Here is a 26,219-nt window from a genome sequence, read left to right on the forward strand (position 1 = left end):
TTGATTTTGGTCACAAATTAGATAAACAAATGAAGGCTACAATAAATGAAATGAAGAAAAATGCACAGGGAACCAATAGCGATGGAATGAAAGCTGGGTCTCACATCAATGGAGTGGACCAGAAGAAAGAAAAAAACATACAATCAGAAAAGAATGAAGAAATACAAATTCAAAAACCTGAAGAGAGGCTTAGGAACCTCCAGGACACATTTAAATGTTCCAACATCCGAATTATAGGTGTACCAGAAGGAGAAGAGAAAGAGCAACAAGTGGAAAACTTATCTGAACAAATAATAAAGGAGAACTTCCCCATTCTGGTAAAGGAAATAGACTTCCAGGAAGTCCAGAAAGCTCAGAAAGTCCCAAAGAAGTTGGACCCAAGGAGGAACACACCAAGGCACATCATAATTACATTACCCAAAATTAAAATGAAAGAGAGAATCCTAGAAGCAGCAAGAGATAAGGAGACAGTTACCTACAAAGGAGTTCCCATCAGACTGTCAACTGATTTCTCAAAAGAGACCTTACAGGCAAGAAGGAGCTGGAAAGAAGTATTCCAAGTCATGAAAGGCAAGGGCATACATCCCAGATTGCTCTATCCGGCAAAGCTTTCATTTAGAATGGAAGGGCAGACAAAGTGCTTCTCAGATAAGGTCAAGTTCAAAGAGTTCATCATCACCAAGCCCTTATTATATGAAATGTTAATGGGACTTATCTAAGAAAGAGAAGACAAAAAATATGTACAGTAAAATGACAGCAAACTCACAATTATTAACAACCACACCTAAAACAAAAACAAAAACAAACTAAGCAAACAACTAGAACAGGAACAGAACCACAGAAATGGAGATCACAAAGAGGGTTATCAACAGGGGAGTGGGAGGAGGAGAGAGGAGGAAAACGTACAGAGAATAAGTAGCATAGATGGTAGGTAGGAAATAGACAAGTGGAGGGCAAGAATAGTATGGGAAATGTAGAAGCTAAAGAACTTAAGACACATGGACACGAACTAAAGGGGGGGGAATGTGGGTTGGAGAGGGTGTGCAGGGTGGAGAGGAATGAAGGGGGGTAATGGGACAACTGTTAAAGCATAATCAATAAAAATATTAAAAAAAAATCCAGACCTAACAAATATTTTCACTAAATCAGATTTTACCGAAACAATTCCTGTTTCTTTCCAAAAATGAAATGTTAACTTCCAAACTATGTAAAAATTTCTACCTAAGTGCATGTGCTACTACTCTAACCATTAGTTAACTTTATTCCAATAACCTCTATTTAATGGGTGTGATTATAAAGATGCCATGCAGTATCAATTTAACACACCAGATAATCTCTCTACTTTTAGGTACGTCTTTTAAGCAGGTTACCTTTATCTTTAATGATAATGTCAAAGAAAACAAGATATAAATGCTTTAGATTATACTTATTTTTCCTTTACCTCAATAATTAGTATTTGTGTATTCAAAAGCCACCTCTTGTCATGCAAGTGGAGTATAAAATTTCAAGAAAATTCTTGATCAAATTTGATTGACTGAAAAAAATATTTCTGGTATAGATTTTTCTTTGTGCTATACTGGAGGGTCACCATCAGTCCCACCTTTGTCTTTCCTGGATAAAATGCTGCACCAAAGTAACCAATTCTCTCTAGCCTGACTCTTCTGCAAAATGCTGCTGAAATCTTTCAATTGAGAATACCAACAAATCAGCTTCAGTGTTTTGATATTTGTCTTCCTGTACCTGTTGCAAGTTATTTTCTTTCTAGCTTCCTATTTGTTTTCTGAAAGCACCTATAAAAATGATAAATGTTGATGTTCCTTGAAGATAGCCTTGAAATAATTTATATTCTAAACAGCTCAAATACAAGCACTTATGTAATGCCTAAATTCCATTGTTTTCCTCCTTGCACTTTGAGATCCTTCAATTATTGCTGATTAGAATTTTTACTATTTCAAAGAGAAAAAGAAAAAAGATCAAGAATTATCACAGAGGAATTCTGAATCAGGTAATTTGGTAGTAAATCTTCAAAGCACAAATTATTTCCAAAGATTTTACTTAGTATTCCAGCAGGACACCAGACTGCATGTTATATTAATATTGAGGCACCGTGCACTGAGCCTCAATATTAATATAACATTCTGCCAAATATTAATTCTTAAAAGATATGCAGGCAAGAGTCCAAGAATCCCTTAAGATAAGCCCAACTGTCAGAACCTACTACATGTAAAAAACTATGCTAAACAGTAAGTTCGGCAAAATAATGTACGATATGACAGAAAAAATACATATCACCACTCCCAACATTACATCAGAGTTCTTTCTGGAAGAAACAGGTTTGAATCTTACTTCTTCCTTAAAGCATCTTTCCTTGGTTTCTCCAATATTGTCTCCTTCCTGGGTTCTACTTGCTTTTGTTCTTCTGTTGCCTTTTCTTCCTATTCTCTTAATAGAGCTATTTCCCAAGAATTTGCTATTTTCCTTTGTTTTCCCATTACCCTCTGATCCTTCCTTTGCAATCTCAAGGCTTTAAAAACAACTTTGCAAACAATTCCCAAATCTCAGGCCTTGATAGCTTTCCATCTGCCTACCACATTTCTCCATTCAAATGCTAGCCACCTCAAGCCAATGTGTTCAAAATTAATCTTCCTTTTCAAATGTACTTTCTTTATGTTCTCTATTTCCATATTTAATGACAACAGCATCTTACTTTCCACAAGTTCAAAACCTTGGACCCATTTTGACTTCTTCCATTTTCCTTATTCTCCGTATCTGATTTATTTGTCAATTTGCTGACCATTTGTTGTCAATCCTACCTGAATTACATTATTATTCTAACATACACTCCTTGCTACCTTTACCTACCAACTCTGTAATTCAAACTTCAATCTCTCACTGTGGATGTCCAACCATACCATATATAACTGCCTTTTAGGGAGGGGAAAAAACAATTTCCACCATGACAATGAGACAAAATCCAAATTCAGCTTTGATTTTAAGACTTTCCATTGACCTGGATCTAACCTACCTTTCTAACTAATTTCTTAGTTATTTACTATTATGTTGCAGAAAAATTGAATACCTTATCTTTTCTTATATGTACTACTACTATATGTATTCACTTTCCTGCCTCTGAGCTTCTGCTTATCTGTATCCCTAGTCAGAAATAAGACCCAGCTTAAATGTCATCTCTTAAGAGGTCAGCTAGAAGTAATAAATCTATAAAATATCCCCAGCATTTTCACTAAGGTTCTCTTAGTCATCTGAATCCATCCTATACTATAGTTATATGTTCACACAGAGCTGAGTCCATTTCAGATGTGTATGTGTTTATATCCCTTGAGCATTTGGCACAATTTCTAACCTTCATTATACCAGAAAACAACTGAATGCCTACTAAGTGCTAGGCAGTAGGGATGGATACAACAATGAACAAAACAATGGTTCCTGCTATCACTGCATTTAAATCCACATGGGAGGTATCAGGTGGCGGGGAAAAAGTGCTTTGAAGAAACACAAGGTAGGGTGTGAAAGCACGTCATGGAGGGTTGCCGTTTCAGAGGGTGGCCTTAGGAACTTCTCTGAGTGTTAATATTTTTTAAGGCAAGTCTCAAGTAAAAAGACAGGAAGTGAATCTTGGAATGTTTAGCCCTATCAGCATCTTTAAGTCTTCAAATAGTTCTCCAATGAGAATCTACCAAGTATCCAGCACTCTGTTGGACCAGAGATAAAATACACATACACAATGGACAGAAAGTTTTCTTAATTTGTGAAGTAAGCCACAAAAAAGGGAAAGTTACTGACCATGGGATGTAATGGCACCAGGTACCCAAGAGCAGTTCAAAGTGCTGACTGAAATAGTTACTAAAAATCAATTGAAGACACTTTCTTACTCCAGAATGCATCCCCTCCAAAAGCCAGCTTACATTTCTTAAAACCAACAGAGATGTGCATCGTAAGCATCACATTTCTTAAAAAGAAATAAGGAATTTATAAAAGCCCATTGGTCAGAGCATTTTGTAACTGCTGAGCTGAAATTCTGTTCAATAACATTTTAAGGCTTAGGCTTACTTATGGTTCAGTGTCTACAGTGGATAGTGCAGAGTTTAATCAGCAGTCTAAAATGTATACTTAGAACAATAAGGTATAATGGATATTTGGGTATTATTACAGGGTAACCAATGCTTTTCAAAATTCTCTCAGCAGTTACTTCATTTCATACAATATGTTCTAACAACTCTCCAAAGATCCACAAAGGAACACACCTGTTACATGTTTTGTAAATGCCCTGAAGAGAAAACATTTCTTTCCTAATTTCCAGTAGGACACAGTACAAATTTTTCTTTAACTCAGTATTTGAGGGAGGTCATTTTACTACCTTTAACTCTAACTACCTACCTATATCTAAGCAATTGCAAAATCTACTCTAGCTTTCCTCTTCTCTTCCCTCACAACTTCCCCATAATCAAATGCTGATTCTGTATGTGTCAATTTTTTTTAAGTTCAAGAATGGGGTCAGTTCTTTTCCCCTAACCTCTAAAAGGTCCTACTCTAAAAGTCAATATATCTCAGGCCTAAAATAATGGCATAAATTTTTCTGAGTATAACTTCAGCTAATAAGGGACTAAGATCTTTATGTCACCAATACATAAATATATTGCAAATTAAATAAGCTATTATAACTCGTTTTAGCTTCAAAAGTAGAAAAATAAATATCACCTGATAGGAATCACAATCACCATTTCTATATATCAAGCAAGAAAGTGTTGGAACGTACCCTTATGAGAATAACAGATAAACCAAAAACTCAAATGATGCCAATCCATGCACTTACTACTATACGAAATACCAGAAAACAAGCTATCTTGTAACTTTTGGCCACAGAGTACTTTACAGAGAAAGAGGAAATGAAAAAAAGAACACAGTATGAGGAGATAAGTTAATTCTTAATATTAAAGTGTATTTATTCATTTTTAACACAAGTATTGACAGTAGTATTGTAGGAGGGTACAGCCAGAGGGTCCCCAAAAGAAGGATTTGTAATGGGGTCCAAAACTCAAGGTGTCCAGGAAATATTAGAAAGATATATAGGATGTCCTCACCCTCCACCACAGGTGTGAGTTGGGGGAAGGGACACATGGAGCAAGGCCATTCACAGCTGTTTTGCATAGCAACTAACCTTTGCAGCTAACCTCTGGTGTGGTCATTTAACATATCTATAACCTTTAACTGGTTGCATGTGTTAAATAGCTGTGGCCATGCTCTGAGCCAGGGGGATGGAAGGAACTTCCCCCCAAGATGTAACTGGGAGGCAACTACCCCTAGTTACACCACCTGCATGAGAACTTGCAGATGATCGGCTCCACGACATGGGGCTGCCCCAGCGCAGACTCATGGATGGAGCCCAGTAAAACTGGAAGGATATTGAAAGATATTGAAGACCCAGACTCGGCAGCCATTGAAGAGAAGCACATGGCTGCAGCCATGTAAGGAGAACCACGCACTTTTGGCATAGGGGGACCCTCCCCACCCCCACAGCCATGAGAAGAATCACCACGCGGCTTTAGCTGGAGATCCCGGCAACACAGCTGATGGTGCTGGGAACCGAGGAAGGCCTACCAGCCAAGCACGGATTACTGGGAAGAACCTCAAGCTGCCTGAGCCATGGACTTCTATTTCTTTCCCTGAGATACAGTACCCCAGGCTGGGCAAAGGGGGGAAGGAAGGACTGTGTGTGTTTGTGGGTGTTTCGAGGGACTTTGGGATTTTGATGAAGACATTACTTTTAGCCTGTATAACTTAAATAAATAACTCCTTTCTTTTCACCAATCTTTAATATGGAGAGCTATAATTCTCTGGTTTAGGTAAAGGTAAACCTAGTACAGGGTAACCCCAGGAGAAACAGGGATCAATTCAGTAACATTGTGGGACCCTCTTCCCTGGTGGCCAATCGGGGAGGATCATGGGAGACCACATGTGCAGTAGCTTTAAAGTAATGCAATTACTTGTACATGCTCAGTAAAAGCCCACCAAAACTAGCCAGGAAGGATCTGCCCAATAAGAATAAAGTCCCTCCAGCCCATGAGGTCAATCTCTTCTTGGAGTTGGCCGGCTCCCATGTTCTCTTCTATAAACTCTGGGTGTTCGGTTCAGTTCTTTGTCCCGATCACTAAGAACCTGGTTACCAAGCCCTGGCTGGCATAGCTCAGTGGACTGAGCGCGGGCTGGGAACCAAAGTGTCCCAGGTTCGATTCCCAGCCAGGGTACATGCCTGTGTTGCAGGCCATAACCCCCAGCAACCGCACATTGATGTTTCTCTTTCTCTCTCTCTCTCTCTCTCTCTCCCTCCATTCCCTCTCTAAAAATAAATAAATAAATAAATATATATATATAAAAAAAAAGAACCTGGTTACCTGTTCCCACCTGAGACAGTATCACTCTTTTTTTGTTGTTTTAGTGAGAATCCCTTAGAAATAAATACCGTAACAGTTTTGAGAAGAAATTAATATTAAGAGACTGGGGTCTTCTAGAAAAAAAAAAATGACCTACAATACAATTAGTCCAAGGTATTCATAAAGATGTTCTCACTTAGGGTTTTTTTTTTTAACTGCATTTTGATAGTTAGAGATAAATTATATGATTGACAAGCATGCTTTTTAATTCCTTCTACAAAGGAGTACCTGAAAATATATACATATGATAATACTTAAGAGGACTAGAGATCTCAAATGTATGTCCTGATCTCCTATTAACTTATTGTGTCCTTGGGCAGTTATTTACCCTCTCTGAGCGTCTCTTGCCACAGAAGTAATATAAGGAAAATGGAGTCAGTTACTCTTAAAGTCTCTTTCTATGTATAAATATGTATAAATTTATGCTATAACACCAATTTGAAATTGGAAAAGAAATCTTAACTGTTAGTTTAATTTCATAAGTGGGTTGAAGATGATATGAGAGAAAGACAGCTAGTGCCTATCCTTATATGACTGAGGGCTAGAAATTTTACCAAGTAATAATAATTTTTAAAAGTATATTTTATTCCTGCCTGTAAAGAATTGTAATATTATGGAATTTAAAATAAGCAGTTAATTGTATGAACTGTATATAGGGCCTGAAAATTAATCTAATCTGATAAACTAAAGCATTGTCATCTACTCTGACACTAGGGATTGGATAAATCCCAGAACATGTTAATTATTTTACTCAAAGAATTTTATAATTTCTGAAGAAATAACACAAAAACATCAAAAATCTGTCATTTCAAAATATTGCCTTGTGAAAAAGGTTCAGAGAATCCGAAAAAACATTTGATTTTTAAAAAGAGAAGCAGAACTTTCCTTTTAGAAACTAGTTAATTATAGAATCTAAGTGATAGGTATACAATTCTTGTAAAATTCTTTCGACTTTTCTGTATGACTAAAAAATCTGAGAATGAAGTCTGTTTTAATATTTGGGGACCTAGTGGTCCTGTACTGACCAGGGAGCAAATTTCCAAATGATTAACATTTATAATATAATGATTAACAAACTGTACAACATTATAGATGCCATTTTGGAGTTGCAAAATATTCTCAAAATGAGGTCACCATATAACCCATTCTTTGCTAATGTTGTGGGCTGAAAAACTCATATATATGATAGATTAATTATATTGCTGAAAGATGAAATGATCAGTACTTTTAAGTATTTCAATTACTGGTACCATTTCAGTGATAACTGTGCTGCTTTTCCTATTCATTAAACTAAAAACCTTATAGACAAACACTAATGTCATTCAAAGAATGCTGAGTGAGAACATATTGAGATGACATTTGAAACTCAATAGCAGCATCCTCTGCTCACAGTAAGGAGCTTTAAAAATAGACACAACAGGAACTTCTCTCAACAAAGCTTCACAAGAAGTCAATGAAGTACTATTTAACTCTTTAAAGCTTAAACTGCTTTAAGATGAAAACCATCCCCTTTACAAAAGAAGTTCTAAGCCAATATACCTAAAAGTATCAATAACCTTTTTTATTAAATATATATTAAGTATACTATACTTCATACTATACTCAAATATAGTATCCTGCTTTTGAGACTCCCACGCTACATGGTAATAGATTACCATCACGTAACAATAATACCCAGAACATTCTGAGCTGTTTCACAGAGTTCTACAACTAAATCTAATTCTCCAGGGACACGGGAAGGCATCAACCCTATGAGAATCTCCAACACTCCTCTCATCCTTCTACCAAATTAGTTTTAAGAGACTCAATCTCCTTATTTCCCCTGCACAAAAATCTTCATTGACTTCCCAATAACCACCAAAAAATTCAAACTGCTCAGTTTATGAGCCAAAACACTATGGTCCTGACTTACTTTCCTAAATATACACTGCTCAGTATTTCCCATCCTATCCTTTCCCATTATATCCTGTCTGAACTGGCCAGGTGATGATCATATTACAAAAATATATGCCTCTCTTCATTTCTAATAGTTAACACTAATAAGTTACTATATATGAGATACTTTGCTCAACTACATGTATACTTCGTATAACTCTCTTAATAATGCTATGAAGAGGAATCACTAATCCTATTTTACAAATAAGAAACAAAGACTTAGTGATATTAAACAACTTGCCCAAAGTCTTCAGTGGCAGAGTAGGTCTTTCTGATTCACGTACCCAATCTCATTGGTATGATACACACAGTTATTTCCTTTTCAATGACTATGGTTACTGAAATCTTGCCCATTCAAAGTTCACTTATACGGTATCTCCTTGGTATGTGTTGGGGGAGAGAAAACAGGTTTGCCAGTCTTCATTTAATATTACTTTGCAGCTTTGGACACCACCACCCTCCCCCCAAATCGTATTTCTTTATATTTTGCATAGGTTCCATCATGCTCTACTATGTATTAGTTGTCTTATTCCCTAGTAAGAATGACAACTCTACAAGGAAGGGCCAGGGAAGGTATCTTACATACTTTATCCTCTGCAGTAGTGAGCACACTGCTTTGCAGTTAATAAAATTTGTAGAACTGATTGGAAAATATAAATTTTTATTTTGGAATTTTAGGTTTACAGAAAAGTTGCAAAGATAGTACAGAACATTCCCATATACCCCTCATTCAGTTTCAATTCCCCTTAATATTATCATCTTGTAATACTCTGGTACATCTGTCAAAACTAAGAAACCAACATCAGCATAGTCCTATTAACTAAACCCAGACTTTATACAGATTTCACTATTTTTTTCCATTAATGTCATTATCTGTTCCAGGAGTCAATCCAGCATACCAAATTACACTAATTCTTTATATATCCTTAGTCTCCTCTGGTCTGTGATAGTTTCTTAATCTTTCCTTGCTTTCCATCATGACCTTGATCATTTTGAGAGGTAGCTCAGGTATTTTTGTAGACCACCACTCAATTTGTGCTATTTTTCTTTCATATTCTGACCGGGTTATGATTTTACAGAACAGTACCACAGAAGAGAAGTGCTCTTCTCATTCTATCATATCAGGGATACATAAGGTCCACACAACATCCGAGGTGATATTAACCTTGACTACTCCCATAAAGTAGTATTTTCCAAACTTCTCCACTGTGTAGTTACTACCAGAAAATATTTACTTTTTCCCCAGATATATTCCTTCTTTCCTAACTCATTTAAGAGAGACTACTTATACCAGAGTCAATATTTTAAAATGATTAATATGATATATTCTCATTAAAGGACAGACTATTGAAGCATAATATTTCTAAGTTAATGCCTTTGGTTTTTAGTGTAGTCAGGAAAAAAAAAGCTTTAAAACCATTGTGAACATTAAGCAAATGCTCACTAACCTACATTAACTTTTGGTACCAGCATGCTTATTTCCTAAGGAGTTCGAGAATATAATCAGACTTGGTCAAGATGAAGGAGTAGGTGAAAATTGTACTCCCATCTTCCAACGACCACATCAAAATTACAACTACCAAACATCCATACAGAGAATTATCCGAAGTCCAGCTGAATAAGAAGCCCTATAAGAATATACAGAAAAGGCTGCATGGAGACTGGTAGGAGGGATGGAGATGCAGAACAAGCTGGTCTCACACCCACATGTTGTGGCTAAAGATAAGGAGGGATATCTCGGACTTCCGGCAAGATGGAGGAATAGGTGGACGCACCGTACCTCCTCGTACAACCAAGATTAGAAAACCAATAATTTACAACAATAATTTACTATCAGAATAACACCCAGATCCGGCAGAGGATTTATCTGAATGGAAGTCGGGCAGCCAAGAAGTTGAAGTAGACGCGTTCATCCGGACTGGTAGGAGAAGACGAGCCGGCAGGCGTGGGGCTGGCTCGGGTCGGCAGCGCGCGGAGGTCGGGGGAAGGTTTGGCGCGAAATCGGCGCAAAAGCCATCCGGGGGCGCAAGAAGGCAGCGGTGATCCCTGAGTACGCAAGCTGCGGCTGGCAGACCCAGAGTGGTAGCGATTGTGGACCAGGGCAGAACTCGCGGCCCAGAAGCCCAGACAAGGGTCTGAGTCCAGGGGAACAGAACTACCGCCATTGTTTTCTCCCGCCCCGCTCCCGCCCCGCCCCCACATATAACGTCACAATCTAGCGACTGGGGTGCCCAGCCCCGGTGAGCACCTAAGGCTCCGCCCCCCACCGTAACAAGAGCAACCAGACCGGAAAAAAAAAAAGAGACAGGGGAAAAAAAAAAAAAAACATGTTTTCAACAGAGCAGATCAGTCCCCCAGGACTCATTCTTTTGAGCGACCAAGAATTAGCCAATCTATCAGATGCGCAGTTCAAAACACTGGTGATCAGAAAGCTCACGGAACTGGTGGATTTTGGATGAAATTTAGATGAAAGAATGCAGATTACCATAAAACAGATGCAGGAAGACACACGGAGGAGAGCCAATAGTGAAAGGAAGGAATATGAGTCTCAAAACAATACAGTGGACCAGAAGGAAGATAGAATCAACCAAGCAGGAAAGCATGATGAAATAAGAATTCAAAAAATTGAGGAAAAGATTAAGAGCATCCAAGACACCTTTAAACGTTCCAATATCCGAATCATAGGGGTACCAGAATCGGAAGGGGAAAAGCAACAGACTGAGCACGTATTTGAACAAATAATAAAGGAGAACTTCCCCAATCTGGCAAAGGGAACAGTCTTCCAAGAAATCCAAGAAGCTCAGAGAGCCCCAAAGAAGTTGGACCCAAGAAGAAACACACCAAGGCACATCATAATTACATTAGCCAAGGTAAAAACGAAGGAGAGAATCCTAGAAGCAGCAAGAGGTAAGGGGACAGTAACCTACAAAGGAGTTCCCATCAGACTGTCAGCTGATTTCCCCAAAGAGACCTTACAGGCAAGAAGGGGCTGGAAAGAAATATTCCAAGTCATGAAAGGCAAGGACCTACATCCCAGATTGCTCTATCCAGCAAAGCTCTCATTTAGAATGGAAGGGCAGATAAAGTGCTTCTCAGATAAGGTCAAGTTAAAGGAGTTCATCATCACCAAACCCTTATTTTATGAAATGCGAAAGGGACATATCTAAGAAAAGAAGAAAAAGAAAAGACATGTACAGTAAAAGGACAGCAAACTCACAAATATTAACAACCACACCTAAAGCAAAACCAAAAGAAACTAAGTAAACAATTAGAACAGGAACAGAACCATAGAAATGGAGGACACATGGAGGGTTAGCAGCGGGTGGGGGGGGGGAGGAGGAGAGAGGGGGAAAAGGTATAGAGAATAAGTAGCAGAGAATGTAGGTTGAAAATAGATAGGGGGAGGGCAAGAATAGTACAGGAAATGTAGAAACTAAAGAACTCATAAGTATGACACATGGACATGAACTAAAGGGGGAAATGTGGGTGGGAGGGGGGTACAGGGTGGAGGGGAGAGAAGGGGGGAAATGGGACAACTGTAATAGCATAATCAATAAAATATATTAAAAAAAAAAAAAGGAGGGATATCTCAATTCTGAAGATCACCCCTGCGGAGGGAGGGGTACCAGACCCACACCAGGCACACCCACACTGGTGTCAGTGCCAGGAAGAAAAATCCCCATAACTTCTGGCTGTAAAAACCAGCTGGGATGTAAAAACCGGCCAAGATAGAGGCATAGGTTGAAACCGTTCACTTCCTCTCACAACCAAAAGCAGGATAACAACCAATCTAAAATCAATAAACAACCAGAAGCACCAGCAAATAAAACTGCATGCAATTCCGGCAACCAAGAAATTAAAGAAAAAATCAACCAGAACAACCAACAAAGAAATATGGCCCAAATGAAAGAACACAGCAAAACCTCAGAACTAAGCGATGAGGACATTGCCAACCTAACTTATGGAGAATTTAAAGCCCTGGTAATCAAAATGCTCACAGAACCGATTGAGATTGTTCAAAAAATGAAAGAACAAATGAAAGATACCCAAAATGAAATAAAGCAAAATACTAAGGAAACCAACAGTGACAAGAAAGAAACCAGGATTCAAAGACACAATTTGGGACAAAAGGAAGAAATAAACATACAACTGGATCAGAATGAAGACATAAGAATCCAAAAACAATGAAGAGAGGCTGAGGACTCTCTGGCACAACCGGAAACATTCTAATATCCAAATTATAGGGGTGCCAGAAGGAGAAGAGCAACAGCAAGAAATTGAAAAATGAGACTTCCGGCCAAGATGGAGGCATAGGTAGACACACTGTGCCTCCCTGCACAACCAAAATAAGGACAACAATTTAGAAACAAAAAACAACCAGTACTGACAGAAAATTGAACTGTATGGATTTTGGACAACCAAGGTTTTAAAGAAACATTCATACACACCGGTAGGAGGGACAGAGTCAGGTCGCAGCATAAAAAGCTTTGGCTGGCAGACCCCAGATAAGCAAGGCAGCAGCTGGAGGACCCCGGATGCCCAGATGGCGGCTGGCAAATCCAGCAAGGCAGCAGATTATGGAACAGGGAACAGCACACAAGGTGGGTGGCAGAGTGAGCAGTCCCACATTCTCATACAGATAAACCAGGCAAAACTGGGGAGCAAGACAGACTGCGCAACCCAGGGTCCCAGCTGGGGGAAATAAAGTTTCAAAACACCAATTGAAAACACCTGTGGGAGTTGAGGTGCTGGGAGAAACTCCCAGACTCACAGGAGAGTTCACTGGAGAGACCCACAGGGTCCTAGAACATACATAAGCCAACCCATATGGGAATCAGCACCAGAAGGGCCCAATTTGCTTGTGGAAAGCAGGGTAACTGACTGAAATCTGCCAGAGAGCAGAGCAAGTGCCATTGTACCCTCTCGGAACCCTGCCCTACATACAGCATCAGACACTGGGTTGCTCTGCCCAGGTGAACACCTAAAGACCCGACCCCACTACATAACAGGCTCGTCAAGGCAAAAAAAAATGGCTCAAATCAAAGGTCAGATCAAAGCTCCAGAAAAATACAACTAAGTGATGAAGAGATAGCCAACCTATCAGATGCACAGTTCAAAACACTGGTAAACAAGGCTGTGCACAGATTTGGTTGAATTTGATAGCAAATTAGATTAAAAAAATGAAGGCTATGCTAAGTAAAATAAAGGAAAATGTACAGGAAACCAATAGTGATGGGAAGGTAACTGGAACTCAAATCAATGGAGGGAACAAGAAAGAAAAAAGAAACATCCAATCAGAAAAGAATGAAGAAACAAGAATTCAAAAATATGAGAAGCATAGGAACCTCCAGGACATCTTTAAATGTTCCAACATCCGAATTATAGGGGTACCAGAAGGAGAAGAGGAAGAACAACATGTGGAAAAGTTATCTGAACAAATATAAAGGAGAGTTTCCCCAATCTGGCAAAGGAAATAGACTTCCAGGAAGTCCAGGAAGCTCAGAGTCCCAAAGAAGTTGGACCCAAAGAGGAACACACCAAGGCACATCACAATTACATTACCCAAGATTACAATGAAGGAGAGAATCCTAGAAGCAGCAAGACATAAGGAGGCAGTTACAACAAAGGAGTTCCTATCAGACTGTCAACTGATTTCTCAAAAGAGACCTTACAGGCAAGAAGGGGCTGGAAAGAAGTATTCCAAGTCATGAAAGGCAAGGACCTACATCCCAGATTGCTCTATCCAGCAAAGCTATCATCTAGAATGGAAGGGCAGATAAAGTGCTTCCCAGATAAGGTCCAGTTCAAGGAGTTCATCATCACCAAGCCCTTATTATGTGAAATGTTAATGGGCCTTATCTTAGAAAAAGAAGAAATAAAAAATATGTACAGTAAAATGACAGCAAACTCACAATTATTAACAACTATACCTAAAACAAAAAACAAAAGCAAACTAAGCCAACAACTAGAAGAGGAAGAGAACCACAGAAATGGAGATCACATGGAAAGTTAACAACAGGGGAGTGGGAGAAGACAGAGGGAACAAGTAGCATAGATGGTAGGTAGAAAATAGACAGGGGGAGGGTAAGAACAGTATAGGAAATGTAGAAGCCAAAACCTTATAAGTATGATACATGGACATGAACCAAAGGGGATGGGGGAATATGGGTGGGATAAGATGTGCAGGGTGGAGGGGAGTGAAGGGGGGGAAATGGGACAATTGTAATAGCATAATCAATAAAATATATTTTAAAAAAGAAAAAAGAAATTGAAAATTTATTTCAACAAATAATGAAGGAAAACTTCCCCAATCTGGCGAAGGAAACAGACTTCCAGGAAGTCCAGGAAGCCCAGAGAGTCCCAAAGAAGTTGGACCCAAAGAGGAATACACCAAGGCACACCATCATTAAGCTACCCAAGATTAAAGACAAAGAGGAAATCCTAAGAGCTGCAAGAGAAAAAGAGACAGTTGCCTACAAAGGAGTTCTCATAAGGCTATCAGCTGATTTCTCAAAAGAAACCTTACAGGCAAGAAGGGGCTAGAAAGAAGTATTCCAAGTCATGAAAGGCAAGGATCTACAACTAAGATTACTCTATCCAGCAAAGCTTTCATTTAGAATGAAAGGGCAGATAAAGTGCTTCCCAGACAAGGTCAAGTTCAAAGAGTTCATCTTCACCAAGCCCTTACTACATGAAACGTTAAAAGAGACTTATCTAAGAAAAAAGCAGATAAATAATATAAACAATAAAGTAACAACAAACCTATAACTATCAACAACAAAAAAAATGAAAACAAAAACTAAGCAAACAGCCAGAACAGGAACAGAATCAGAGAAATGGACATCACATAGACAGAGTTCAGTGGGGAGGAGGACGGGAGGAATGGGGGCAGGGGGAAGGTACAGGGAAGAAGAAGCATAATTAGTAGGCATAAAGTAGACAGGGAAAGATAAAAAATGGTATAGGAAACAGGGGACTCAAAGAACTTGTATGTACAATCCATGGACATGAACTAAGGGATAGGGGGGTGCTAGAGGGTTGGGGAGGGCAGGGTGGAGGGGGCATAAAGGAGGAAAAATGGGGAAAACTCTTAATAGCATAATCAATAAAAAATACTTGGGAAAAAAAAAAAACCCAGCTGGGATTGTAGCTGAGAAAGATGGAGGGCTCCTAGAGTCCCAAGCATTCCTCTTAAATGTCAGGAACATGGACTTACTCAGACTCATTTCTCTCTGAGCTCCTGCACTGGGACAGCAGCTCAAAAGGTGACAGAGACAGAGACATACAGGGAGAAACTGTATGGCAACAAAGGAAGAGCTGAAGGGCATGCTTCTCCCTGACAAAAGTGCTGGCAGAGGCCCTTGTTCCTTTGATGAACTTGTCCCTGCAGGGAAAGGCCAGTGCCATACCTGAATCTCCATCAACCTGGTTCCAGTGTTCAACCAGCACCACCCAAGCTATTTCCAGTGCCTTTTCTATACAAACGGCCTGTTTTGGATCATGCAGAAGACTTTACTAAAATCTCTCAAAGGTTTACAAACTCCAAACAAGCAACTACACCTGGCCTTGGTATGCCCCATACCTCTTGCTGAGCAGCCCCAAGCTGGGCACTAGCAGCAGCTAGCATCAGTTCACAGCTTAGCTTCTTCCAGGCACCTCCAAGCCTAGCACAAGTGGCAACCATTTGCAGATCACTTTGTAGCTCTTATCAAGTGGTCCTGGGCAGGGCATAAGCAGTGGGTTAACCTGGCCTGCAAGTCCCAAGAAGTCCCAGAATCAACACATCCTGAGGCCAGCTTTAGACCACACCAGAGCACCACCCAACCAGCTCAACAAATGACATAGTCAAAGGGCAGACTCGGAAGGCACCAGAGCCCCCACTAAAGTGAATCCTCCTCCATAGGGTCAATCTTATATAATAGCTTCTTCACTATAGTCACAACCAGTCCTCACAACCAATCACCTCCCTCTGCAGGGGTGATCTTCAGAATTGAGATATCCCTCCTTATCTTTAGCCACAACATGTGGGTGTGAGACCAGCTTGTTCTGCATCTCCACCCCTCCTACCAGTCTCCATGCAGCCTTTTCTGTATATTCTTATAGGGCTTCTTATTCAGCTGGACTTCGGATAATTCTCTGTATGGATGTTTGGTAGTTGTAATTTTGATGTGGTCGTTGGAAGATGGGAGTACAATTTTCACCTACTCCTTCATCTTGACCAAGTCTGATTATATTCTCGAACTCCTTAGGAAATAAGCATGCTGGTACCAAAAGTTAATGTAGGTTAGTGAGCATTTGCTTAATGTTCACAATGGTTTTAAAGCTTTTTTTTTCCTGACTACACTAAAAACCAAAGGCATTAACTTAGAAATATGCTTCAATAGTCTGTCCTTTAATGAGAATATATCATATTAATCATTTTAAAATATTGACTCTGGTATAAGTAGTCTCTCTTAAATGAGTTAGGAAAGAAGGAATATATCTGGGAAAAAGTAAATACTTTCTGGTAGTAACTACACAGTGGAGAAGCTTAGAAAATCAGCATGAGGGTAAATCTCTCACACTAATGTGCCAATAACAACTGAGGTTCAACTATAACACAAGAACATACACAATCCACACAAGAGACACACCTGGAACACCTGCCCCAGGTAACCAGTGAGACTGCACTACTAAGCCCCACACCACAAAACACCTACTACATAAGGCCACTCTACCAGGGCTAGGAAACAAAAGTAGTTCTACATAGAAACAAACACAAGGAGTAAGCCAAAATGAGGAGGCAAAGAAACATGTCCCAAGTGAAAGAACAGAACAAAGCTTCAAAACAAGAATGAAACAAAATGGAAACAAGCAATATACAGATGCAGAGTTCAAAACACTAGTTATAAGGATCCACAGTGATCTCAGTGAGAACTTCAACAAAGAGAGAACATAAAAATGGAGATAAAAACCATTAAAAAACAGAAATGAACAATACATAACTGAAATGAAGACACATTAAAGAGAGTCAACATAGAATAAATGAAGCAGAGGATCAAAGCAGCAATTCAGAAGATAAGGTAGAAAACACCTAATCACAACAGCAAAAGGAAAAAAAAAAATCCAAAGAAATTAGGATAGTTTCAGGGGTCTCCAGGAAAACATCAAGCATACCTAAATTCACATCATAGGGGTACCAGATTGAGAGAGAGCAAAGAACTGAAAATCTATTTTTAAAAAATTACAATAGAAAGCTTCCCTAACCTTGCAAAGGAAATAAACATGTAAGTCCAGGAAGCACAGGGAGTCCCATACAAGATGAACCCAAAGAGGCCCACACCAAGACACATCATAGTTAAAATGCCAAAGGTTAAAGACAAAGAGATGATCATAAAAGCAGCAAGAGAAAAGCAGTTAGTTACCTACAGGAGAACTCCCACAAGACTGGCAGCTGATTTCTCAAAAGAAATATTGTAGACCAGAAGGGACTGACATAAAATACTCAGAGTGATGAAAAGCAAGGACCCATAACCAAGACTACTCTACCCAGCAAGACTATCATTTAAAACTGAAGGAGAGACTCTCAAGATAGCAGCAGAGTAGGTGGAAAGCTACACTAACTTCCTCCCAGGACCAAATTGGAATTTCACATAAATTATAGGAAAATCATATTGAATAACCAACTGAACTCTAGGTGTAGAGAAACCTTATAACCAAGAACTTATGGAAAAAACATCACCACAACGAGACTGGCAGGGAGTGTGGAGGTGTGAGAGGAATGGCTCCTCCAAGTGGCTGTTGAAGTGCCAGAGGGATATTTTAGTGGCCAGGGGGTTCACCCTGAGAAGTATGGGGTCTGAACTCCAAGCTGGGCTCCCCAGCTTCCAGCACCAGAACTGAGAAAGGAACCCAAACAACATCTGGCTGCGAAAAGCAGTGGGGTTTCTATCTGGCCAAGAGAGATGGGAGAGGTGCAAAGAGCTTCTTAAAGGACCAATGCGCAAAATTTCATTTGCAGCAAGTTACCCTGCAGTCCAGCAGAGGAAGGGCAGAGCAGACCAGGGACATATGAGAGAGACTGTGGTTGGTGGCTTTGGGAAACAAGCTGAAGGGTCAGCTACCAGGATCCCTGTGCTTGCATAAGTCATCTTTCTTGGCACAGGACTCCCCTCCAAGTGGCATCAGCCTAGGAGGAAGTAGTAACCCCCTCCTTGTGGAGCTTAAGCCTGGCTGCTGAGTACACAACTGGAGGCTATTTCAGTAATTAAGCCTAATCTGAAGGTAGATCTCTAGGAACTCTGAGACTTTAGCTGATCCTCCCCCAAGCCTGGTGCTGTTAAAAGCCAGCCTTGGTGTGCAGATGTTTAAGTCTGCACACAACAGGGCCCAGTAGAGGGAGCCACAACCTGTGAATCACTGATAGCTACAAACAGGTGGCCCAGGGCCATTCACATACAGTGTCTTGACAATGGACTGCACCAGACTCTCTGCAATCTACCTAATACAGGGAAACAAACACAGAGAGGTAGCCAAAATGGAAAGACAGAGAAACAGGTCACAAATGAAAGAACAAGAGAACTCTTCAGAAGAAGAGCTAAATGAAAAGGAGGCAAACATTTATCAGATAGAGAGTTTAGAGTAACAATTATAAGGATACTCAACAGCATGAAAAAAGATATATAAGTTATTTATAAAGGACCAGTTAGAAATAAAGAATGCAATATCTGAAATTTAAAAATACACTGGAAGGAATAAATAGGGTAGATGAAGCAGAGGATCAAATCTGAAATTTGGAAAACAAGGTAGAAAAAAACATCTAAGGAGAAAACCAAACATAAATAGATAAACAAATAAATAAATAAATTTTGAAAATGAGGAGAGTTTAAGACACCTTTGTGACAACATGAAGTGTAACAACATCTGCATCACGGAAATACCAGGAGAAGAGAGTGAGCAAGGGATCAAATACCTATCTGAAGAAATAATGACCAAAAACCTCCCTAACCTGGTGAAGGAAAAAAACACACAAGTCTACGGTATGCATAGTCCCAAACAAGATGGACCCAAAGAGGCCTACACCAGGACTCATCATAATTAAAATGGCAAGGCTTAAAGACATGAAGAGAATGTTAAAAACAGCAGGAGAAAAGCAGTTAGTTACAAGGGAGCTCCCATTAGACTGTCAGCTGATTTCTCAACAGAAACATTTCAAGCCAGAAGGGATTGGCATGCAATAGCCAAGGTAAATGAAAAGCAAGGATCTACAATACAGGCAAGACTACTGTACCCAGCAAGACTATCATTTAAACTTGAAGGAGAAATAGAGCTTCCCAGACAAGAAAAAGCTAAAGGTATTTGTTAACACCAAGCCAGCACTGCAGCAAATGTTCAAGAGCTTGCCTTAAGAAGAATGAAAAACAGATGAAAAGAAAAATATCTGGGATAGCAATACTTATACCAAACAAAATACACTTTAAAATGAAGACTACATCAAGAGACAAAGAGCCCAGCAATTCCACTTCTGGGTATTTATTTGAAGAAACCCAAAACATGTAATTAAAAAAGACATAGATTGTATGTTCACTGAAGCATTGCTTTTTTAAATGTTTTATTGATTATGCTATTACAGTTGTCCCATTTTTCCCCTTTAGGTCCCTCCGTGCTGTAGACCCCTTCCCACCCGCATTCCCCCTTTTAGTTCATGTCCATGGGTCATATATATAAGTTCTTTGACTTCTACGTTTCCTATGCTATTCTTAACCTTCCCGTCTATTTTCTACCTACCATTTATACTACTTATTCTCTATACCTTTTCCCCCTCTCCCCCTTTCCCACTCCCCCACTGATAACCCTCCATATGTTCTCCATTTCTGTGATTCTGTTCCTGTTCCAGTTGTTTCCTTAGTTTTTGTTTTTGTTTTAGATTCAGTTGTTAATGACTGTGTTTGTTGTCATTTTACTGTTCATATTTTTTATCTTCTTTTCTTAGATAAGTCCCATTAACATTTCATAAAATAAGGGCTTGGTGATGATGAACTCCTTGAACTTGACCTTATCTGGGAAGCACTTTATCTGCCCTTCCATTCTAAATGATAGCATTGCCGGATTGAGTGATCTTGGATGTAGGTCCTTGCCTTTCATGACTTGGAATACTTCTTTCTAGCCCCTTCTTGCCTGTAAGGTTTCTTTTGAGGAATCAGCTGATAGTCTTATGGGAACTCCTTTGTAAGTAATTCTCTCTTTTCCGCTTGCTGCTTTTAAGTCTTTCCTTGTCTTTAATCTTGGGTAATGTAATTGTGATGTGCCTTGGTGTGTTCCTCCTTGGGTCCAACTTCTCTGGGACTCTCTGAGCTTCCTGGACTTCCTGAAAGTCTATTTTCTTTGCCAGATTAGGGAAGTTCTCCATTATTTTTTCAAATAAGTTTTCAATTTCTTGCTCTTCCTCTTGTCCTTCTGGAATCCATACGATTCAGATGTTGGACTATTTAAAGTTGTCCCAGAGGTTCCTAAGCCTCTCCTCATATTTTTGAATTCTTGTTTCTTCATTCTGACCTGATTAAATATTTCTTTCTTCCTTCTGTCCCAAACCATTGATCTGAGTCCCATTTTTCTTCCCACCGCTGTTGGTTCCCTGTGTATTTTCCTTCATTTCACTTTTCATAGCCTTTACTTCTTTCTCTATTTTGTGACCATACTCAACCAATTCTGGTGAACATCCTATCCTGATTACCAGTGTTTTGAACTTTGCATCTGATAGGTTGGTTTTTTCTTCATCACTTAGTTTTATTTTCTCTGGAGCATGATCTGTTTTCATTTGGACCTCTTTTTTTTTGGTCTGGCACTCCTGTTACATAGTAAGCGGAGGAGGCTTAGGTATCCACCAGGGCAGGACGACCCTCTTTGTTGTGTTGTGGTGCTGTGTATGGGGGAGGGGTCAGAGAGGGAACAATGCCACTTGCTTGGCTCTCAGCAGCTTTCAGTCATTTCCTCTACTACCCACAAGCAAATTGGGCCCTTCTGGTGCTGATTCCCAGGTGGGTGGGTTTGTGTACATTCTAGGACCCTGTGGGTCTCTCCAACAAACTGTCCTATGAGGCTGGGTGTCTCTCCCACCGGCACAATTCCCACAGATTTCTACAGCCAGAGGTTTTGAGGTTTTATTTCCCAGTGTTGGGAACCTTAGATTGCACAGTCTGTCTTGCTCCCCCATTGTTACTCCCAGTTTTATGCACACACAAATGTGGGACCACCCAGTCCATCTGACGCTGTGTTGCCTGGTCTGGTCTGTCAGCTGCAGCCTCACTGGCCTGGTCCTCCAGCCACCTCCTTTCCTCATGTCCTCTGCACCCCTCCTACTGGTCTGAACGAATGTTTCTTCTGTAACTCCTTGGTCGTCAAACTTCCATATAGTTTGATTTTCTGGCAGTTCTGGTTATTTTTGTTTTCAAACTTGTAGTTGCAAAGTGTATCTACCTATGCCTCTATCTTGGCTGGAAGTCCCTTTTTTTAGTGTATTTTCCATTAAAAATAATCCTCCTCAAGTTCAAGATTCTATGTCTCTATACAGTCAGTCTAGTATTAGTAGTTTAGTTAGTAGTATTTTATCAAATTTAATATAAAACTTTTGTTAAGAAACTATAAACAAAGACAATGTCAGATAACATAAGAAAGAAAAGAAAGTCTTCCTGAACCCAACTATCTAGTTATCAAAGCAGACTCACACACTCAGGCAAACTTTGGTAAACTAACATAAAAAGCAAGTGTCACACCAGCATGAGTGTAAGAAGCACTAATTAAAACTAGTATAATTTAGGATGCATCTTAAAACTTCAAAAAATGTAATTTCAACAGACAACATGGGAGGGAAAGTGATTCTAGGCCAAGGAATGATCAAAGGAAAGGTTCAGCAGAAGAGTTCAGGGACTGACAAATAGACTGCTGTAGCTAGAATGTAGAATCCTAGTAGCATACGACATTAAAACATCAGCAGGACTCAAAATGTAGAGTATAGTAACTGTGTGAGAGATGTTATAAATGCAGCAGGAAGTCGTAAAGGGTATAGAACTGGAAATGACATCTAATCTGTTTCAAGGCCATAAAACAGCAGCATGCAGGATGAGTTAGAGGGGAATCACAAAAGCAGCAAGATCAATTAGGACAGTACTGAAAAAAAGGCAATGAAAGCCCTAGCTAGCATGGCTCAGTGGACTGAATGCAGGCCTGTGAACCAAATGGTCCCTGGTTCGATTCCCAGTCAGGTTACATGCCTGAGTTGTGGGCCAGGTCCCCAGTAGAGGGGCGTGAGAGGCAACTAGAGTGTGAGAGTGATGTTTCTCTCTCTTTCTCCATCCCTTCTCCTCTCTCTAAAAGTAAATAAATTAAATCTTAAAAAAAAAAAAAAAGGAAAGGTAATGACAGCCTGAAAATGGGCAGTAAAATAAGACAGATTTGAGAGTTAATGCAAAAGTGAAATCAAGAAGATGAGGTGTAGCCCTGGCTGGAGTAGCTCTGTGGATTGAGCGCAGGCTGCGAACCAAGGTGTCCCAGGTTCGATTCCCAGTCAGGGTACATGCCTGGGTTGCAGGCCATGACCCCCAGCAACTGCACATTGATGTTTCGATGTTTCTCTCTCTCTCTCTCTGTTTCTCTCTCTCTCTCTCTCTCTCTCTCCACCTCCCTTCCCTCTCTAAAAATAAATAAATAAAAATTTAAAAAAAAAAAAAAAAAAGAAGATGAGATGTGAGTAGGAGACAATTGATGATGAACTTGAAACTGAGCATGAGAAACTGGGAGTAGGATCTTAAACTAATACATTTAAAGGGCTTACTATCCCTGGCTGGCGTAGCTCAGTGGATTGAGCTCGGGCTGCAAACCAAAGTGTCGCAGGTTCGATTCCCAGTCAGGAATCAAGTGCCTGGGTTGCAGGCCACGGCCCCCAGCAACTGCACATTGATGTCTGTCTGTCTGTCTGTCTGTCTCTTTCTCCCTCCATTCCCTCTCTAAAAATAAATTAATAAAATCTTTTTTTTTAATTAATAAAATCTTTTTAAAAAAGTTAAGAAGTTCAAAGCCTGAGGCTCAGGCTAAAAAAAAAAAGGCTTACTATGTGTCAGACACTTTGCTTATTTTATCATTTAATTAATTCTCATTCATAATCCTATATGATAGTTTCCACTATTACCTCCATTTTTTGGATTAAAAACCTAGGCTAAAAGAAGTTAAGCTAAGAAATCAATCCCAGTAGTTCATGCCTGTCATAATACTACATACTACTAACTCAGGGAACACAAAAAAGGAAGTTCGTTTGCTAAGGAAGAAGATAACATTTTGTGTTCAGACATGTTGAATGTGAGATGCCCAAAAGATATTAATATGGCAATGTTTAGCAGGCTGCTTGGGAAATAGGCAACAAAGTAGGGAAACAGAAACACTGTTGGGAGAACTGTCTACTACTGTCCTCACGTAAGCCACTCAAAATCAAATGGAGTTTTTCCTGGCTGGTGTAGTAGCTCAGTGGGCTGAGTGTGGGCCTGCGAACCAAAGGGTTGCTGGTTCAATTTCCAGTCAGGGCACATTTCCTGGGTTGTGGGCCAGGTCCACAGTAGAGGATGCACAACAGGCAACCATACACTGATGTTTCTCACCTCTCTCTTTCCCTTCTCCTCTCTCTAAAAATAAATAAATAAAACCTAAAAAAAAAATCAAATGAAGTTTTTAGTCAAATCAACTTTTTGTCTACCTTAAACTTATAGTGTTACATGTCACATATACCTCAACAAATATTTAACCAAGTTTTAAAAACTGAAATGGGAGTTTTGAAAAGACTCAGAGTTTCTACCTTCAGGAGGAGTGTGGGAGTACGTAGAATGGAGTCAGAAGAAAAAAACAGCAGAGGCAGGCTCCTCTTATAAAAAGCAGAACAAATCCATATAAAAAGATATATAGAAATACTGGATAGTCAAGGTCCCAAGTGAATTATATTTATCTTGATAAAATCATGCTAATATTTTTAGTTGTTCTCATAAGACAGAAACTAATGCCATCTCTTTGAGGTGCCCCCCTGTTTCTTAGTATCTTTTATATAGACTTGATGAAAATGCATTTAGTATCTTAGTGCTTCTCCACAGATTTTCAAATTTAAGGGTTCTAATACCCACTCAATAATACCCATCATACTTTCCAAAAGGAAAACATATGGAACTTATAAACAATACTTTCTGAGTTTACTAAATTTAATAAAACAAAAGAGATAAAATTTCAGTACTGTCAATGGGGCAGAAGTATATTCACAAGTGGGGAAAAACAGAGTGTAAGAACAGATAATAAATGGAGAAAAAATCACAAATATATCTTGACCAGAATAAAAGAAATTTAAAAGATACATAAGAGTGCCAACTTAAACCTATGATGATGAATCAGCAAGAAACTTCAGAATATGAATAGAATTAGAACTAAAAAGGTAACTTAGTAACAATATAATGAACTCTATTCCAATAATTTTTACTAATTTATTAATTCCATAAATGCTAAGTGACTATTGTATGACACTGTTCTTAAACTTACAAATGTAGGGGACATGGACATTCTAAACCCCGAGTAAACCAAAAACCATTAAATGGAGTGGGTATCAAAATCCACTCCCCACCTTTACACAGACACAGTCATACATGTGTGCATAACAAGCATGCACATTACACCATGGTTGTACTGCAGAAGAATTTTTGCTGTATAGTCCCTATAAACACTAATTCTTACTTCTAAAAACTTCACAAATACAGAAAGAGAAGAATTAATTCATTTTGACCTCTATAATCAAAAACCACAAGAAAAAAAATATATGCTAATTTCACTTACCAATATACATTTAAAAAACCTAAGTGAATATTGAATAGAATCCAGTGCAAACCAGAGTTTACCAAAGCAATGCAAGGATAGCTTCACTTTACAAAATAACATGATTCACTGCAGTTACGAAGTATACATTGCACAGAGCCAATGACTTTTTTAATTTCCACTTAGTCCAAACCACCATCATCTCACCTAGATTACTACATTTGACTCCTAACTAGTGTTCTTCTTCTCTCTGGTTATATGGCAATGATCTAACCAGGAGCAGGGCTCCTCCTCCTTCCCTCTGGCAGGAGTTGTTTCTCCTTAACATCTTCTCAAGGGCCCCCAATCTCCAGGTACCAGGCATCTTGTTCTCGGCAACTTCTATAAACAAATGGCACCCAAACTCACTTTTTACCTTATTTATCACACACAATCCCACAAAAAAACAAGTATAGAGGTGGGTTGGGGAGGTGGAGTCCCTTTTCTGAAGCCCAGTATCACGGTACTTCCAGCTGAGCCCCAACCCAAGTATTCCTCTCCACAGGACACCAGAAGAATGGGGGGCGGGGGTCTGTGTACCTGATCATCCTGACACCCATGAAGTCCAGCTTGACATAACCTAGAATCATGTTCTCAAAAATAGGTGCTGTATGAATACTTGCATAAAAATATCAATAGCCTTTGAGTTATGACATTTTTTAAAATTACGTTGAAATATATGACAAAATTTACTATTTTAACCATTTTTAAGTGTATAAGTCAGTGGATATGTTTTATTTAACACTTTTCCCCTTCCCATCATTTTTCAATGACTGTACATCTACATATATTTTTAAAAAATCAAATACTTAGGACCTGTTTTCTATAAACCAAGCATTATTCTAAGTACTTTCTAAACATTAAAATTTTTATTATATTACAATAGTCCTATAAAAACACTTTTAAATGAGGTATTTGAGGCAAAGAGTAGCAGTAACTTGTCTAAGGTCATATAGATAGTAAATGGCAGAGGAGTCCAAT

At 39.2% G+C, this 26,219-nt stretch overlaps 1 protein-coding gene across 3 annotated transcripts in view; it reads right to left on the reverse strand.

Annotated features, from left to right (window-relative positions):
- The window catches only part of CBL (Cbl proto-oncogene), a 120,455-nt gene that overhangs the window by 43,840 nt on the left and 50,396 nt on the right, over positions 1 to 26,219 (reverse strand). The gene's annotated exons all lie outside the window — the stretch shown is intronic.

The sequence above is a fragment of the Phyllostomus discolor genome, chromosome 6 (assembly GCF_004126475.2).
Source record: "Phyllostomus discolor isolate MPI-MPIP mPhyDis1 chromosome 6, mPhyDis1.pri.v3, whole genome shotgun sequence".
NCBI classification, from domain to species: Eukaryota; Metazoa; Chordata; class Mammalia; order Chiroptera; family Phyllostomidae; genus Phyllostomus; species Phyllostomus discolor.